General features: G+C 34.5%; 1 long non-coding RNA gene across 1 annotated transcript; it reads right to left on the minus strand.

The window, feature by feature from the left end:
* Nucleotides 1–2,225: 2,225 nt before the first annotated feature.
* Nucleotides 2,226–5,149, minus strand: LOC145801059 (uncharacterized). The gene is made up of 2 exons (XR_014341911.1): nt 4,766–5,149; nt 2,226–2,847 (listed from the first exon to the last, which is right to left on the minus strand). It is a non-coding gene; the product is annotated as an uncharacterized LOC145801059 (long non-coding RNA).
* Between the last annotated feature and the right edge of the window lie 307 nt (nt 5,150–5,456).

Here is a 5,456-nt window from a genome sequence, read left to right on the forward strand (position 1 = left end):
TTGTTGTCAAATTCCGTGGACAAACTTGGGATTCATTGAGTTGTAATTTTCCTTTGTTTTTTTATCTTCCCACTCGAGCAGGGAACGTGGCGCTCGAGCGGAGATTCCACCATCACAGTACTTTGGCTTGTATGCATAAAATACTGCATGGTGTGATTTTACGCTCTAGCGTGGGTTCTTACGCTCGAGCGTAAACCCTGGTTTGGAACACGCGCTGTAGAGTCTCCGCTCGAGCATTCATTCCTACGCTCGAGCGGACCTCGCGGTTTCAGCATCTATAAAATCTCAAGTTGCTCCAAATCTAGGGTTAAGTTTTCTAGATCTTCTTTAAGGGTTTTAGGGTTTTCTTTTGGGGCCACTTTGCTAGTTTTCCTTGATGTTTGATTAAGTATTGAACTCATATTTTGATAAGCACACATCAAGGAGTTTGTTTGTTCTTCTTTAAGAGTTTTCTTCTTCAATGGAATCCGAAGATATAAGCACAGAGTGATCGAAGGAGTTTGACGCTATGTGCAGTCGTTGATTCAACAATGGATGTTATGGATTCAACATCAATCTAATCAATTACGAGATGAAGGTTGCGGTGAAAGATATATAGAAGATTTGAAGACAAATTGGAAACGTTTGGGTAATTTGCTTGGTGTTTTTGTAATCTGTCTTTCTTCAATAGTGGATTGATTTGTGGCATTTCGCCCGTGGTTTTTTTTTAATCGCAATTGGAGGTGCTCCAATTGTGATTTTTCCATGTAAAAATCATTTGTGTTGATTTATTATTTCGGAAACAACAATCTAAATCACGTTCGTACGTGCTTGATGATTTAGGTTGTTAGTTTTAGTTGTTTGGGAATTGGTACAATTAATTCTTGATCTAATCACGAATCACTTAGGTTTTTCAAAAGTGATGAAATGTGCCAAGTTTCCTAGGTTTCCATTGCCCTTGATCATGCATGATAGGGTGCTGGTTTTTGGCCTTGTTTGTGCATTTATTAAACTTGTACAACTTGGTTCCTTAGCCATCATGCAATGAAATTGCTTGAATTGATGGTTTGAGGACCAAGTGTATCACTCCTTTAAAATGTTTTGATGATAAGGAGGGATACATAGTACAAACAACCTGTGAGAATACCATTTCTTTGCCCTGTTTGCTATCTGTTGTAGCAAGGAATGGTGCATCATCAGTGGCCGACTAGCCACTGTTACTGGCCTGCAGGCTATCAGTGTTGGACGGCAACCTCCCATTGGTGACCGGCCAGCCACCACTTCTGGCATGCTGGCCACCAGTGAATTTTGAGCAGAATGCTTGTGACGTAGAGTTGCGTTGGTCTAGAAGAGGAAAAACCAGTTTAGGGGTTGTGCAACAGAGGCTTTCAAGAGCAAACAGTGGACGTTCTTCGGGTGGAAACCGAGCATGCATGGGCCTCCCTTGTTCCCGGGACTAGTTAATTAGCTTAATTATTAATTAATTAGTCATAGTTGTGTTGTATCTAATTAAAGTGTTGTAATTATTTAATTAGATTAGTTATTTAATTAATTCATGTGTAATTAATTAGTTTAGTTAGCTAGTTTAATTAGTCGTTTTGTAATAATTAGTTAAGTAGTTTAGCTTTGCTAGTTTATTCATTTGGACTCTCCTTCGTGAGGGCATCAATGTTGTAATAATGTGTATGTCTTCCGACCCCACGTCTTTCTCCTTTTTATTTATTCATTTTTTATGGTTAGATTAGGGACATCACGTTTCAATTAGCATATTGCATGTTTTCATCCATTCATTTGTCTCGCATACACTGAGGCTCAGTTCATCATTCAAACTTGCATTGTCGTTTATTACCTCGTGGAATACGTGTTTAAACGCATACTATGAAATTGTTACAAATAATATGTTAAGTAGCCGAGCTTATTTTAGTTGCATTATTGTATGTGTTGCATTAGCCATTTTGTATAATTAGGTATCATATATATTTTTCTAACTCTTTTATTTTATCTTAGCTTGGAGTACTAGGTGAATTTTTAGTGCTTTAGCATACTTGCATGAGTGTGAGTGACTGCCATGACTAGCATGCTTGCCATGAGGCTAAGTGCTTACTTGTTAAACTGTTTGAGTGCCTGTGGATGAAAGCTTGTTGCTTGAATTGGAATGATTCGATGAATGTATGTTTAAACCCACTTTGTTAAGTGGAAAATTCACAAACTTTAAGCCCACTTTGTCAAGTGGAAAATTCACAAGCTTTAAGCCCACTTTGTCAAGTGGCAAATTCAAACCCTTTTCAAAAAATAAACATGAAATTGAATTGTTCCAATTTGAGCAAACTAGTCTATACCTTGTGTGTGTATCACATAGTAAAATAGCTAATGAACGGAACAAGAAACATATAATGTAGATAAGAATCACAATCATGATTAGTAGAGGCCGATCTTTGATCAGGCGAGCGGGAGTGCTCAAATGTATTCATGACCTTCCCCTCTCGTACCTAAGTTCCCGAGCCGAAACAATCTTGGTGATGACGGACACGTGGCCTTTGGCACAAGTAATGGGTTTCCTAAATTTTCCAAATTTTCCAAAATTAAAATATTTAGGTGGCGACTCTATATCTAGCAAAGCAGTCCATTTTTGACAATTTGATTCAAAATTGATTTTTTAAAAGATTTGCCGGACTTGGACTCTTTGGTATTTATTAATTTCACATTGCACTTGTGAGATTAGATTCAGAACCGCGGGGGTCCAAACTATAGGGCTTATTTCAAATTTCTGAAAGAGGGCGCGAAAAATTCGAGCCACAGGAACCTTATCACCATAGGGCATAGGGGTAGTAGTAGCATGTGAGTCCTCTCATTCATTTGCTTGGTCCCCTGAATAATTTGAAGACAAGAAGATACATAGTGAGAACATCTCAGAAAGAGCCATGCTAAGCCAAAGACACTGACTTGTCCTCAGTGAGTGCAAGGTGGGAAAAAATGTTCAGTTTATCAATTTATCATATGTTTGCTAGAATATTGATGGAAACAGCTAATACACACAACTATGAAAAGACATGAAGCAAAAAGTTTGTGTGGCTACTATCAATTCAGTGTGCAGATAAACCAATTGTACACTAAGAGCATCTTCAAATAGAGAAAATTATAGTACGGTAGAATGAAATTTTTTTCAGCTGTAACACATCATCACAATTCAAAATCAATAATCTATAATTAAAACTTATCCTATCCCATTTTTTAATTTAAAATATAAATTTATTAAGATAAATATTTCATCATCATTGATTATGAAACAAAGATCTTCATTGTATTTATGAAACTGATAACATCAGAATCCATTGAAGATCATGACAAAAATTCAATGACTAAATGAAGGATTAATAATGAACAATATATATATATAGGTCCAGTGGGAAAGCATATCTATATTATACATTCAAAAAGAAATGTTCATAATGCCAAAAGCAATTCAAATATCACATAACATCAAAGCCAACCAATAGGGAAGGGTTTATTTTTGTTTGTTTTTATCTTTTATTTATTTTTTGTTGGGACCCTTTAATAATGTGACATTCCCATTGTTGATCCATCTCCAAGCTGAGCAGCTTTTCATATGATACAAGCAAAGCAACCCACCATCTCATGCACACACACCTGTAGAAGAATGGAGAAACAAGAAGACTTTGTTTGGTTTTGGAGTTTTCAAAACTAATTTTTAACTCCTATTTTTTTGGATTTTATTATTTTTTTTAAAAATGTTTTAATCAAATTCTTTTAATTTTTATTTAGAAACACTTTAAAAGTTTAAAAAAAAAATGTTAAAAAATCTTTTAAAAATTTACAAAATACAAAAATTAGTACATTTTCGTATTTTTATTTTATTTATTGAATTCTTTTTAGATTACTTCACAAATATTTTATTTTTTAACTACATTAGAATTAAAAAAAACATTGTTTTATAACTTCAACGGAAAAAAAAATAAAGATAAACATTCAGTTATGCAAAGCAATCATGAACTAATTAATTGCATAGAATGAGAGGCTGGGTATTCAAAGCTACACATTCTTATCCCTTCTTTAATTTTGAAAACTGCATTTAAATGCGTCAATTGAATGAAGGATAACTACCCCAGCATATCTTAAAGTAATGCTCCCATGGAAGGCATTGCTTTGTTTCGTGCATGTATCAGCTGATATTAGTATAGGCAAGAGATGTAATAGAAAACATCACATTACCATCTAATGCCTCCAAAACAGACTTACTTCAACTTGAATTAAATTTGTATTAGGAATATGGTTTGAAGAGAAAAAGAGAGCATCCTAATTAAAATTCTTTTAGCTTCAACCTCCAATGTTGGATTGCTTCACATATCAAACACGTGAGCATTGTCCAGTTTCGTTTGAACATTTCATCAAACACATGGTGAACAAAAGGGTCAGAAGACAACAATAAATACAAGCATGGATGAATTTCGTTTGAACATTTTTTCAGGCAAATGATGACCAAGAGGGTGAAAAACAACAACAATTATAAGCATAGACCAAACAACAGTAATACATACACTAAGAAATTACATAAATCAAAACAACAATTACCTTAAGAAATTACATGTTCCTTCAATCATTAGTTCATTGATTTCACATAAATCAAAAGCCTACAACATAAAAAAAAAAAAAAAAAAACCCTAGATGTAAAGTGAAATGGGGAAATAGAGAAAGAGAGACAAAAAAATAGAGCCGAGAGGGAGAGAGATAGAGAGAGTAAGAGAAATAGAAAGAGGAAGATAAAAACCTCAATGTCGAAGTAATGTAATGCGAGGAGTTGCAAGGCGAGCGACGGCAGTGACGGTGGCAGTGGCGGTGTGCGACGGTGGAAGATCGATGGTAGAAGGTCAACAGTGAGCGATGGGGGCTAAAATGATGGTGAGTCGTCCCTGAGCGAGAGGGAGAGCAAGAGTTAAGAGTCTTTTGGGTTTGGTTTGGGTGGATTGATAAAAACAAATATGTATGAAAAAAAAAAAGTAATAAATGAATTGCCTCCAAATTTGAAAAACTTCTCCCCAAAAAAATTTGTTATCAATGCCGACCAAACAAAATTTCAGTCACCAATTATAGCAGTTTTGGCGACTAAAAATATTTTGGTCACCGAAAAATAAGATTCGCCAACTAAATTATTTTTTTGTCATTGAAAATATATTTTTGGCGACTAAACTTTTAGTCACCAAATATAAAAAAAATAATTTTTTATTTTACATTCAACGACTAAATGGTTTTAGTAGCCAAAACTCAATGTATGGCGACCAAAATATTTTTTTTGTCGCCAATTTTGGTATTTTTAGCGACAAAATTTTTTTTAGTTGCCATTAATCAATGCACCCTGACTAAAAAAAAATAGTAGCTAAATATTATACTTTTGCCGACTAAAAATTTTTTTGGTCGCCAATTCCATAACTTTTGGTGACTAAATTTTTTTTAGTCACTAA

Source organism: Camellia sinensis, chromosome 10 (assembly GCF_055761805.1).
Source record: "Camellia sinensis isolate YWXY chromosome 10, ASM5576180v1, whole genome shotgun sequence".
NCBI classification, from domain to species: Eukaryota; Viridiplantae; Streptophyta; class Magnoliopsida; order Ericales; family Theaceae; genus Camellia; species Camellia sinensis.